The sequence below is a fragment of the Babylonia areolata genome, chromosome 26, assembly GCF_041734735.1.
Source record: "Babylonia areolata isolate BAREFJ2019XMU chromosome 26, ASM4173473v1, whole genome shotgun sequence".
Taxonomy (NCBI): Eukaryota; Metazoa; Mollusca; class Gastropoda; order Neogastropoda; family Buccinidae; genus Babylonia; species Babylonia areolata.
In genome coordinates, this window is record NC_134901.1 from 19,733,434 (window position 1) to 19,748,433 (window position 15,000).

Below are 15,000 nucleotides of genomic sequence, written 5' to 3' on the forward strand. Positions count from 1 at the left end.
GCACTCTTATCTGTCTCTTCCTCTTGATAGTACCCTTGTGGATGACACGGCATGGTGATAGGGAGAAGTGGGAGGAGGGGGGTGTCTGGGTGTCTAGAGAAAGTTCCAGGGAGGACAGTGATGGAGGGGGGGGGGTTGAGGGGGGGGGGGACGGGCGAGGGCGGGATGTGCGATGCGGTGGTCGGGAAGAGGGGGGGGTGGCGAGGAGGAGAGTGGGGGGGGGGGTAGGAGTGGTGGTGGTTTGGTTCCAGGCGAAGGATGAGACCACCACTGCGAGCAGTGACAGTAAATATCGACACCCACAGCTGAAAACAAATAGCTACCGGCCTTGTTCCGCCGATCAGGGGATGGGGTGTCTGTCTGATGGCTGCATTTGCACGGATTCCGTGTCGCTGAGAGTACGTGCCTGGTGTTGTGTGTTTAATGTGATTGTCTCTGGTGTTGTCATCGCTGCCACGGACATCGGGGGTGTGATATAGGTGTTGTTTGTTGTTTGTTTTGTTTCTTTCCCGGCTACCACTGACCTGGCTGTTTCGTTAGCTGAATGCACAACGTGAGTTTGCTCTAACTTTGTTGTTCCCCACCCCCCTCCCCATGAGACATACAAACATGTGAACGGATTGCTTATCCTGCGTGCCTTTGCATTCTTTTCCCTGTCTGCATCAGAGGCAAAGGGTAGGGTGCTGACTGACAGTGTGGCTTCGATGGGTTTCACGAAACGATGCTTGTGTTTTAACTGTAGGATATGATGGACATGAACATTTAAGACACGTTTTTAAAAAAAGACAGAACTAATTTTAGTTTTATTCGTACTCTGTGTGAAAGAAACTGGAAAAGCCTATTTGCAACAATGAATAGGCCACTAGTTTTGATCCTGTTGGTGTGGTTGTTTACGTACCACAGCCCAGGTGGAGGTGGTCGTTCGAGCACTGTTGCACTATCTATGCAAACAGATAGTGTGAACACTGAAGCGGTTTTACAACCTTCACGATTTCACGAAGCTAAAGAAAGACAGAAAAGGGACACAGAGAAGACACCAACGCAGTATAATTCGCACGCGGACATACAAACAAGCTTCAGGTCCACAGAGGATGTGACGCAACACAACCTGATTGAAAGCCCAGTATATCTTACAGAAACTTCGTTTCTGGGTAGCCAATATGAACCAAGTGTCACTTTGTCTTCGACACTTTTGCTTACATCTGCAACTGATCAGCAAGAAGGAGCAGTAATTTGTAGCCAAGCCCTGTGTGAGATGAGCGACGGATCCTTCATGGTCAACTCGTCGATGTGTCAAGATCCCATCGATTTTCAGATCAATGCGACATATGAATCTTCAACAGTCTACATATGGCCGGACCCAGAAGGCACCTACACAGTGTCCTGTGTGTGGCAATTTCTTGTGCCGAAACAGCATCGTGTTATCGTGACAATCAATCAGTTGACACGTGTTGAAGGCTTTGTTTACATCACTTTCAAGTTGGGTCCGTACAATGAAGTTACGTTCAACACTAATGATCTAATATCAGATACTATAAATATGACGTTGAAATCAGATTTTCAGATGGAGTACATCAACTATCAGCCCTCCAATATTGTACCTATAACATTTCATTATATTTTGATCCAAAATGTCTTACCCTCAGTTCAGTTATCAAACTCAACAGGCTATGTCACCTCACCTGGTTTTGATTACAGCAGCTCATATCCCCAGGACTACGATGGTACTTATGAAATCAACATACCTCACAATCATTCTATAATCATTAAGTTCATTCATTTTAATGTAGAACCCAGTCACTTACCTGATCGGTGTGAGTCAGATGTTTTAATGATTTATGAAGTGAACAACAGCAGTAACTCTGACAACATTATTTTGGAAAAATGTGGCCGAACTGATGTTCCGATCCAGATATTCAGATCTTCCATTAAACTTCGTTTCGTTTCTGATAGCTATTTTGATGAATATTCTGGATTTAAAATGACATACGTAATACTACCAACGTACCAAGAACCAATATTGATAGCCGAAAACACGTATGACTGCTCTGTATCCCATTTCGATAAGTTCAGCGATATTCTTCGGTGCAACTTCATCAGGGAATGCGAAGGGAATGAAGACGAAGAAGGGTGTGAATATCAGTATTCACCCATCAAAGACTGTGACGAAGTTATGTGTCAAACAGGACCTCGTTTCTTTGTGATTGACACTTCAGAATGTCAGTACTGGACAAGAAATGAACCGCTCACTGCTTCTACAGAGGTTACTACTGTGGCAGTCATGGTAAATCCACTGAGTGATAGAGAAGATATCTACTGTGAATGGAAAATTATTGTTCCGGAAAGACATAATCTTCTCGTAACATTCGACCAACTTTCTTCTGATGCGGGGAACACTGAAATTACTGTGAGAGACTCTGTCATTGTGGAAGGCGTTATTTTGAAGAATGAAAAAGTGAATATGACATCTCTGCTAGATCTTCCGTTTGTGTATGAAAGCTACAAACCATACACGTCTGCAGTGATCAAATTTGATTTTTATGTAAGACCAAATATCCTGCCAACAGAAAAACTGTCAGAGGTGTCAGGCTTCGGAACTTCACCTAATTTTTCTCTGCATGGAACATACCCAAACTATTACGATGGTCATTTTGATATTGGCATTTCTGAAAACTTTTCTGTTATGATTAAAGTCGCCTATCTATCGATAAATGATTTTGAATTGTGTGATGATGACGCTCTCATGATCTATGAAATCCACCAGGAAACTACGACTGATCAAACCATACAAAAACTGTGTGGGTATAACCGCAAATTACCCATTTTCATATTCAACAGCAGTGTCCGTGTCCGGTTTAAATCCAGTCATAGACATCCATGGACTGGCTTTAAAGTAATATATGCCATTCTTCCAACACATTTGCTGCCTCAGATTTCAGACAATGCTCTGTATAACTGCTCAGTGCAACATTTCAACTTTTTTAAACCAGTTATTGGCTGTGACTTGATTGTGGACTGTCTGTCCATGGAAGATGAAACGGGATGCGATTATTCTGGCAGTGCGTGTGGACCAGCAGCCCTGGATGTCGGAACAAAGTGCTACACTCTTGTACGGCCTGACACAAAGCTTACTTGGTACACCGCCAACAACATGTGCACAAACAAGCAACAGACGCTTGTAACACTTGGAACTCGTGAGGACCTCAACAGACTGAAGAATATTAGTTTTGTTTTTAATGTTTTTGAAATTTTTCTTGGACTTCAGCTGAGCACGCCCATCTTAGCAACTCCAATGTCATCTTTTTACAGAACTGTGTGGCAGTGGGTGGACAGGCGATCAGCTTTCACCGTCAATGTGGAGCTTTCCGACATGAACACTGATCTACCATTTCCATTTTGCACAATATACATGAATGGCCTGGGAACAATTTGGTCTGTGCACTGCTTTGACCCATCAAAGGTTGATCTTCTTTGTCAGTTTAACAAACCTGTTATATACAATACACGGCCATTGAGCCTGGGTGACCTGTTAACAGAAAATATTAATATAACTTTTCCGAATCTTAGTATGGTTCCTTGTCATTTGGGTCACGTGACAAGAGAGTTCCTGTTATGTGATACACAAAGCCACTGCAGTGCAAATTCGCAGACAGCATGTCAGACAGATTCAAGCACAATTCCCATGTTTTTGTGTAGTAATAAAGAACAAGTTCCGTACACTTTAGTGTGCGACCACGTAAGCCACTGCAACGATGGCTCGGATGAAGATTTCTGTTACTTCAAGCCTTGTACACGGGATCTCTTTCAGTGTCAGAACAAGCAGTGCATCGACGTTAGAAGCGTTTGCGATGGTAAACAAGACTGCACTGATAATTCCGATGAGATATGTCGGCTTGACATTGAAGCAAAACAGACTATTCTCGATCCGCCAGCAGTGATTCATGTGTACGGAAATGGCAGTCATGAAATGATCCAATCACCTTCATGCCCTCACACACATTTCAGATGTTTGGATGGGTATTGTCTTCCTGTATTTTTGCGCTGCAATGGCCTTGCTGACTGTGCAGGTGGAGAAGATGAGGCAGATTGCAACAACTATGCGTGTCACGGGCTTTATCGCTGCAGAAGCTCTTCAGTGTGCTTGCACCCAGAATACATGTGCGATGGCATATTCCACTGTCCACAGTACGATGATGAACTGTTGTGTCATGAACCGAACTGTCCTGATGTATGCTCTTGTCAAGGTCTTGCGTTTGCCTGCACTGATGGATTCCCTGTCAGCACTTTCCCAGATTTACGATATCTCGACGCGACCAATACATCACTGTCAACAGAAGTCATCTCACGGAGCTCATATTTAGTTGCTGTCTGTCTGTCGCATAATGGAATAACAAAAATTTCAAACCTTGATTTGCCTAATCTCCAGCACATAGATCTAAGTTATAACAATATTGCTTACGTAAACATGCTGTCGTTTCTTCATCTCAAAAATCTGAGAAGTCTCAATTTGAAAGGAAATCCTATGCAGACAATTTACAGTTTTGACACTGGGGAAGACAGTGCATTTCAACAAAGATTCAGGTGGTCTACAAATGTGCTTGTGAATGATGATACAATACTGCAAATGAAAGAGGTTGACTTGTCTCATTCACGGTTGGAAACGTACAATGGGAGCGCTTTTAGCAGTTATCCACAACTGCAAGTGCTTAATATTTCGTTCAGCAACCTTTATTCCATATTAACCGATGGTTTCATGACCACTCCAAGACTGAAAACCATTGACTTGAGGAACTCTCGACTGGAAATATTTCCGCGTGATTTGCTCAAGAATTTGACTGAGTTACAGACTGTTTATGCTGACAATTTTATTTTGTGCTGTGAGGCCGTGCTGCCAGAGGGCTTTGACTCTTCACAGTGTCATGCGGAGCGGGATTTACTCTCATCCTGTGATGACTTACTGCGGTCCAACGTCTACCGTGTCTTCTTGTGGCTGTTTGCCGCACTCTCTGTGTTTGGCAACGTTGGCAGTTTCATTGGCAGAATGTATTTGACCAAAGAAGAAAAACAATTAGGTAGTTTTAGTATTTTTGTGAGCAACTTATCTGTGGCTGACTTTTTCATGGGAATCTATCTCACAATCGTTGGGGCAGCCGATCAGGTTTACTTGGGTGAATACCTTTGGCACAGTAAAAAGTGGAAACATAGCGTTGCGTGCAGCATTGCAGGGTTCCTTTCTCTCCTGTCCAGTGAGGTGTCCGCTTTCATCATCTGTCTTATCACACTCGACCGCTTCCTAGTTCTCCGCTTTCCCTTTAGCACGTTTCACTTCAAGAAGAGGTCTGCGCTGGTGGCGTGCTCCATTGCTTGGGCCATGGGCGTCATCCTGGCTGCTATTCCTTTGATGCCGTTCACTTCGCACTGGGACTTCTATAGTCAGACAGGCATCTGCATCCCTTTGCCATTCAGTACCGCCGATCAGTTTGAAGGCCATACTTACTCATTCGTCATCATGATCGTGATCAACTTTTTGGTCTTCGTCTTCATTGCTGTAGGTCAGATTGCCATCTTCTGGTCTATTCGTCAGAACACCATGGCATCATCCAAAGATACCTCATCCAAGCACGCCATCATTGCTCGGCGTCTAACCACCATCGTGCTGTCCGATTTCCTGTGTTGGTTTCCAATCGGCATGTTGGGGCTCATGGCCTCCACGGGTACACCTATACCCGGTGAGATCAACGTGGGTATGGCCATCTTCGTGCTGCCCTTCAACTCCGCCCTGAATCCTTTTCTGTACACCTTGAACACAGTGCTGGAGAAACGTCAGAAAGCTATGGAGGAACAGCTGTATGCACGTCTCAAAGCAGAGTTCCGCCACAGCATCAGTGACAAGACGTCCTCAGGGAAAACGACCAGCTCCCAGCTTCAATCTGACACCGATCACTCCGTCACGTGCAACGCGACAAACGAGTAAAAAATCAATACCGAACGTCATCGGTTTCAGTTTTCACTTTCACTTTCAGAGAGGTGTCAGAGCGTGCAAGCTAATCCATATACGCTACAGCATATCTGCTATTTAGCTTCCCTTTTTTTTTCCATTTTTCTAAGGTAGCAGATGCCTAACCTTCGCATAAACCCAACGCGTTTATCAGGCTTTTAAAGCCCCATCCCAGGTTGGTGTAAAGCATTAACATAAAAATGAAATAAAACATGAAGACAAAATAAAGAAATAAGTAAATACATTGAAATAATTTTATAGTGAATGGAAAGGTAGGTACATAGAGGCAAATGATTGACACGGTAACAAGAACTTAAATGGGCAACCCTCAGCGAACACTCGCGCACCTACACACGCACACACACCTACACAAGCGTGCAAATACACACATGCACACACACACGCACACTCGCGCGCGTGCACACACACACGCGCGCGTACACACACACACACACACACACACACACACACACACACCGTGAAACACACACACACACACACACTCGCGCGCGTGCACACACACACGCGCGCGTACACACACACACACACACACACACACACCGTGACACACACACACACACACACACACACACACACACACACACACACACACACACACACACACACACACTGATGTGGAGTGATGGCCTAGAGGTAACGCGTCCGCCTCGGAAGCGAGAGAATATGAGCTCGCTGGTTCGAATCACGGCTCAGCCGCCGATATTTTCTCCCCCTCCACTAGACCTTGAGTGGTGGTCTGGACGCTAGTCATTCGGATGAGACGATAAACCGAGGTTATAGTGTGTTTTTTGTTGTTGTTTTTTTTTTGTTTTTTTTTAAACAAATTGCTTTTGTCGTTTTTTGCCCTTTTGGGCAAGGACTGGGATAAAAAAAAAATAATAAAAAAAGAAAGAAGAAAAGAAATGAAATACGTATTTGCTTATACTTTTATCCTCAGTGATAGTCTTGTACATTTACATCATGAAGGATGGACACTGACGTTCTGTCATTATGCGTCTGTACGGTTTCCTATTTATGATGACACATGTGTATCGTGTTTTTTTTTAATATAATCTTTATTTATTTTCAATTCAAAAGTTGAAACGTGCACGCGCCACTGGCACGTGGTGTTTGAGTGTGTGTGTGTGTGTGTGTGTGTGTGTGTGTGTGTGTGTGTGTGTGTGTGTCTGTCTGTCTGTCTGTCTGTCTGTCTGTCTGTCTGTGTCTGTTGTGAAGTTCCTTTGTCAGTTATAAAAGACACTCGCAAATCACAATTTGAATGTGAAATCAAAAGATTTATATTTGTCTTAAATTTGTTAAGTGTTAGAATGCACGCGTATGTCATTTGTTATGTATGACATATTGATATGTTGATATGTATTAGACTTCAGTGCCATTTTGTGTATTCACATTATTTGATATATATATATATATATATATATATATATATATATATATTAGTAGCAGTAGTAGTAGTTCTTTTTATGTATTTATCTATTATTTATTTACTTTTTTTTCTCTCTCTCAAGGCCTGACTAAGCGCGTTGGGTTACGCTGCTGGTCAGGCATCTGCTTGGCAGATATGGTGTAGCGTATATGGATTTGTCCGAACGCAGTAACGCCTCCTTGAGCTACTGAAACTGATACTGAAACTGATACAGGCCTAGAGTCATACTCTCTAAAGAGAAACAATGCGGTGTTTACTATTTGTATTTCCACAATTATATTTTGCATCAGTGCATTGTCCATGTATAGTTGTATCGACATTTTGTATGTACATTATGTATCTTTCTGAACTTCTCCACTAATGCCATCCTTCAAGTGATGTAACGCTTTCTTGACACCTATCAGTTCCTCAGTTCTCTTTGAGAGCTTAGGTGAAAAAAAAAACAACAACAACAAAACAAAAACAAAAACAATACACACACACACACACACACACACACACACACACACACACACACACACACACACACACATATATATATATATATATATATATATGTGTGTGTGTGTGTGTGTGTGTGTGTGTGTGTGTGTGTGTGTGTGTGTGTGTGTGTGTGTGTGTGTGTTTCTGTCTTTAGCCCCACTGTCTGGAATGCTCTACCTTCCAGTGTCCCAGAATGATATTTCTTTTTGAATAGAACATCTCCTGGTGTTGGCGACAGTGCGAACGTGTGCTTGTTTCTGGTTGTTGTTGTTTTTTTGGTTTTGTGTGTGTGTGTGTGTGTGTGTGTGTGTGTGTGTGTGTGTGTGTGTGTGTGTGTGTGTGTGTGTGTGTTTTCTGTGTATGTTGTTGAGGTATTGTGTGGAGGGGGAGGAGAGGGAGATTGATTTCTTTAAGGATTACGAGCTGAGTTGAGCATTATTTTGGAATTGTGATGTATGTGACTGGTCTTAAGTATTCCGATTTGTTTTTAAATAAGTATTGTGATATGGCGTTGTGCTATGGTTAAGATTGAGGTTAAGGTTTGTTAACAGTGTGTGTGTGTGTGTGTGTGTGTGTGTGTGTGTGTGTGTGTGTGTGTGTGTGACATGGGATTTTATCAGTTAGGTATTATGATGATTGATATGTATATTGACTACTGTGCATGATGGTTTTGTGTGAGTATATACACGAACTGCTGTTGGCGTTTTGTTAGATGTCTATGCAAGGTCATGTTTTGTAAGTTTCCATTTTAGTGTTTATAATTATGCTTGTTGTATTCGAATGAGAGTTATTCGATTTTTATAATGTACAGCGCAATCGAACATGTTACATGAAAAGGCGCTATATGAATTATCATTATTATTATCATTATCATCATCATCGTTATTCTTATTGTTATCATCATCATCATCATCATCATCATCGTCATCATCATTATTATTATTGTTGTTGTTGTCGTCATCATCATCATCATCATTATCACGTGTTTGGATGGAAGGAGCCGAAAATGTATGTGCGCGCCTGCGTGAGTGTTTAAATTTACTAATTTTATGTTGGTTGTTTGTTTTGATGTTGTTGTTGTATTGTGTATTGATCTGCAATTATGAAATGGACTCGACAGAACTTAAACAGATGTTTATCAGATGTCTAACTGTTTTATTCCTGCAGTAGTTGAGTTGTTATCAGATTGTTGTGCTCTATTCTGATGTGTGTGTGTGTGTGTGTGTGTGTGTGTGTGTGTGTGTGTGTGTGTGTGTGTGTGTGTGTGTGTCTGTGTGTGTGTGTGTGTATGTGTGTGTCTGTGTGTGTGCGTGTGCGCGTGCCTGCATGGGCGCCTGTGTGCGTGTGTGTTTATGTGTGTGCATGTGATGAGACGGAGAGGGAGAGGGGTGGTGAGGGCAGCGGAGATGGAGAAGTTGTTTATTCGATGGGGATGTTAATTTTACTGTGAAGTTGATATGTATGTATGTATATATATATGTATATGTGTTTATCTTCTTTTTTCTTCTTTTTTTTTGCGCTGAATTTGAAATTGATTAGAGATGTTTAGATGTTTGACTGTGAAAAATGTCAGTTCCACACTTGTAATTTGATGTTTTTCTCTCTCGTTTAGCTGCTTTGTGTTGTAAATAATCATATGTACTAAATGTTCGGTGTTGTAATTTATTATAGTTAACTGTTATAATTTACCATATTTAACCTAACTTCTATCTTATCATAATAATTTGACTGTTCTGTGTCGTAATCTATAATATTTGAGTGTACTGTTTTGAAACTGATCATGATTATGTAACTGGTCTGTGTTGTAATTTATTTTTTAACTTCTCTTTGGAGAAAAGAAAGCTGACTTGACTTGACTTGACTTGACTTCCCTTGACATGATGATTATGTGATTCATTATATAGATTCTCTAGTATTAAAAAAAACAACAACAACAACAACAAAAAACAACAAACAAATAAACAACAACCAGTTTTACTGTTCTGTACAGATATGTCAGTCAATGTATTGGGGTCAATGCTCAGCTTCTATCAGAGACTGACATAAGTTTACAGTTGGACCAACAGCAAACTGAAAGCTGTATGATCAATGGTTTTCTCCACTACAGTGGGAACTAATTCACGGATTAGTTGGGTTTTTTTTGTTTGTTTGTTTTGTTTTTTCTGTGTGTGTGTGTGTGTGTGTGTGTGTGTGTGAGGAATATGACTCAAACAAGGAGGCAAGATTGCACTGGCTCTTATTAGTGCTGCAGTCTCTGGGGCGAGTTGGTCTTTTGGGAACCATCCCCATGCCGACTGTCCTTAAAACCGTCTTGGCCGAGAGAGCCTGTGGAAATGTGACTTGGGCAAGAGGCTCCCCACTATAATCAATTTCTATCCCAAATAGTCGGGACAGCAGTTGCTTTTTGTGCTGTTCTGATATCTTAGTGCATGCACAATAGTCCAGCTGGGTTTCTTGAGCGATCTTAGCAGCTCTAAGCGTACTTAGTGTAAGTAACGCTGATCCCAAAGACTTGGGGACATTCTTAACACTTAGAGTCACTAAGATCGTTCAGGCAACCTGGCCCAGTGCGGATCTGTTCAGAATGAAGCATAATACTTTTCGTAAATAATTTCCCCAAAACTACGTTTGTGTAGAGTTCGCTTATTCTATTTAATTGTACATGTCGTGTTCTTATACTATTGCATACATGGCTTATTTCCATCATGTTGTATTGAATGTTGATCAAAGTAATTACATTTTTAACTTTCAAAGTACATTTCCACGTTTTTTTTTAGGATAAATGCTTTCTTCCTTTGTGACAAACCGCACATGTGTAATTGTCACTGTTGCAGGTGTGGGTTGTTGTTTTTTCATATTTTTTTATGCGATGTAATTCTTGTAACGCCATGGCGGCTTAACACCATAATTATCTGCCGTTATAACCTCCGAATGCTACTGAATGTACAACTTCGTATTTGGCTGTGTTAAAAAGTCTGTGGTGCAGATTGTTTTGAACTCCATGAAAATCATAACTCTACCAAAGAGCTAAAGATGGAAAGATGAGATAAACACCTGACATTCAGTAGGGGGAAACCAGCGCTGAGGAAAGCAGTGGGGAGTAAACGACCTACCCAACAACTGATTAACTGCAGAGCATCACGAACATCCTTTGCGAACAAAAAAAAAAAAAAGTGTCTCTGGCTTCAATACCACTAGAGAAATCTGGCAAGCAGATTGGACTCTCACACAGTTACAATTCAAGATCTTTGCTGCAACGTTTGTTGTTCAAATCCAGAAACAATCTTCCTGACTTTAGCCGACAACTTGTTCGGATTCGCTCCTGTTTGGACTTATTACAAGTCTATGTCATTTCTCCAAGCTGATTAATTAATAAACTGCTTTTGCTTGATGTCAGTGTACACGGCTTGTTTTGAAACGAGTAGAATATTGCTGATGCGTTCTGTTCTTCCTTCTCTTTTCAACTTTCTTCCATACTTCTTCGCGGCGAGGAGGGGTCGTAGCCTGCTGCGATTGTGGCGACATAGGCATACTGTTCTTGAGAGCAGTCAGAGTTTTACACAGACGAGTGTCTGTTGTGACATCAGTAAATGTCATACACGCACGCACACACACACGCGCGCGCGCGCGCACACACACACACACACACACACACACACACACACACACGCACGCACGCACGCACACACACGCACGCATGCATGCACTCACACACGCACGCGCACACCCCTTTCTCTCCACCCCCCACCTCTCTCTCTCATGCGCACGCACGTGCACAAACAAGCAGACAAGCAATTAATCAGTCGTACGCGCACACACACTGACTCGTTATGAACACACCTGTTCTGGAAAATTCTGTCGACAATACAATACTGTACTTTCCTATTTCGTGTACTTTATTGTACAGGTCACACTATGTCCAAAACAAAAAAAGTTACTTTACTTGCAACATATACAAACTTACAAAAAAAGGAATTGGAAACAGAAAAGAAAGTAAGAATTAAATAATTTCATAACAAGACCACAACATTGAAACGCTGGTAGATGATATGGTATACACATTAGAACAGAAGAAGAAGAAATAGATAGGTGAATAGATAACAAAATGAAATAATTATAAAGAAATGAATGTGGGATTGAAAAGTATCTAAAAAAAAAAAGAAAAAAAAAGATATTAATACACAAAGACATTTAAAAGTGATAAGCGCAGAAACTACATCACTGCAACACATCATAACTTTAGCATTGTTATCACTACGGTATTGCAACCATAAAAAAACAAAAACAATTTGTCAGTGCATATACATTTTCTTACACAGAGAGAGAGAGAGAGAGAGAGAGAGAAACAAAAGCAAATGTACATGACTGAACAATAAGTGGGGTCAAATGAATATAAAAACATGATTTTCTACAGTTTTGTAATATATATATATATATATAAAATTAGCTAGACACTGAATATGCTACACATGCACAGACTGTTTTAGTCGCGCTGAAATGGAACATCAAACACGGAAACAAATATGGAACTGTTCAATACCCAGTTGCATCAAGCCATTTCACTGACCAGATTACGCGATTATCTTTCTTGAGAACAGTTTGAGAAAGAAAGAAAGAAAGAAATTAAAGAAGAGAAAGTATGAAAAAAGAAAGAAAAAACAAGAAAGAAAGAAGAAAGAAAGAAGGAAGGAAGGAAGGAAGGAAAATGTTTTTTAAAATAACAACTTAGCAAAAGAAAAAAGACAGAAATGAAAGAGCTAAGAAACGAATGAATGAGAAGGTTAACCCTTTCAACGCCAAGCTCGCATTTATGTACAGGCGTGGTAGAAGACCCATGTCACTGAAAGGTGACCATTCATTGGTCTGTTATCCATGAACCTACTGCTCTTAATGTTCGGTGGTAGGATAGGCCATATTTTCTATACATCACAAGGGGAATCCCCAGCTTTTCTTAGACACCATATTTTCTGTGTTCATAGCACAAGGAAATTTTGCATTGACTGGCAGTGAAAGGGTTAAGAAAGATGAAGAGAAATAATTAATAAACGGAAAAAAAAAGAAGAAAAAAAGAAAGGGAAAAACAGACACACAGATATCAGGGGAGGAAAAGTACAAGAGAAAGTAAATAAATAAATAGAGAGAACCTACATCATAAGGTGACATAGAATGTGCTATTACTAAAAGCTACGACTGCATCGAATGTGCTTCTTCACTTCTCTGCCGTGCTTATATATATATGTGTGTGTGTGTGGTTTATTTTTACGTTCTAACAATTGTTCCTTTCTTTAAACACAACAGATGCAGAGAAGCCACGGCAAATCCAAATTTTTTTTACCAATGCATAGTTACAAAGTGAATTCGGTCAGAGCTTTCGTCTGACTCACAAGCAAGCAGTCTACAGTCCACGTTCAAAGCTAGTCATCATCCTCGCAGAAAATTGAAAAGAAATATAACTTCTAGCTACATATCTAGCTAGCAGAGACAGACAGACAGACAGGCTGTCAGACAGACTGAAAGACAGAGAGGGACGGAGGAGGGGGTGGTGGGGGAACAGGCAAACAGGCGAGCCAACGGAAGGTATAGGCTCTTTAGAACAGGGAATCTTTTCTTTTCTTTCTTTTTTTTCCCATCCGGGATGGATTGTTGCACGAGCAATCTTAGCAGCACTAAGTTGTGCTTAGCGTTACGAACGTTCATCATAACTTTACACTGATTCCACAGACTTAACGCTAAGCAAACGTGGCTGCAAAGATCGTTCATGCAACTCATACTACTTTCTCGTCATGGAGAGATGGACACAGACTGATACAAATGCAGAAGAAGAAGAAGAAAACAGAAGCGAGACAACAAGCCTTGTAACAAAGGAAAAAAATTATCAGCTCTTTTTTTCTGTCCTTTTGTACCGTTCATGAGGATTTGTTGTTGTTTTTTTCAATTAAAGATAAAGAAGCAAAGTAAATTGCTAAATCCTTTAGAGTTACACGTGAAAGAAAAAAAAAGAAAAAGAAAAAAGAATCGCTAAATCCTTTAGAGTTACACGTAAAAGAAAAAGAAGAAAAGAGAATAACTAAATCGTTTAGAGATACACTTTTTCCTTTTTCTCCCCCCTTGAAGCATGCAAGATACAATTCAGCCCTGACACGCAGACACGAAACGTATCCCTACCGCAGTATATTCCGCGCTATGGTCTTTCAAACGAAACCAAAAGACTGGTAAATTATGCATCAAGAAATTCTGAAATCTTTGAATACCATCGAAACGCAACATAAAAAAAAGCTGTTACAAGTTCATAAGTTTATAACATTCTGTTTTCCTGCCATTAATATCTGTAAAAAAAAAAACAAACAAACACATATACAGAAAAGATGGGGGGAAAAAAGCAGTCTTTTGCTGTTTCAGTTTCCTGTTCATCATTATCACTTGGACGGAGTCAACATGCGATGAAATATCAACAATGATAAACATTAATCTTTTATGTGCAAATATCAACACGCAAATAAAAAAAATTAAACACACACACACAAAAAAAAAACAAAAAAACGCAGAAATTTTACAGAATGAAATTCTTCCTTCTCTGAGCTCGGAGGGTGCAAATCGCATGCTCTTTTCTGCGATTAAACCAGAGAGAAATAACATACTTCAGCAGTGAAATATGACTACACCAAAACACGTTTTTGTGGATATTTTCTTATTGCTGCTTGCTTTTTTTTTTTTTGTTTTTTTGCCAAGTCAGCATAATAACAGGAACATATAAACTATTGCTGCGTAAAACAGTATCATGCATTGAAGTATATAGGCCTGTAAACATTGTTTTAGTCAAGTATAATAACATAGCATAACATCAGTGAGTTATTAACTGTTCTTTAGAAGTCCAGGCAAATCACACAAAAAAGAAGAAGAAAAGAAAAGAAAAATATCTTTAAACGTTCACTCAGCAGTACACCATAAATCAGAGAAACGAAACCGCTCCCCCCCCCCTCCTCCTCCCCCTCGTCCCCCCCCCCCCTCCCCTCCCTCGCCCCTCCCCCCACCCCCCACCCCCCGGCCCCACCCCCTGTTCTCCTCCACTTTT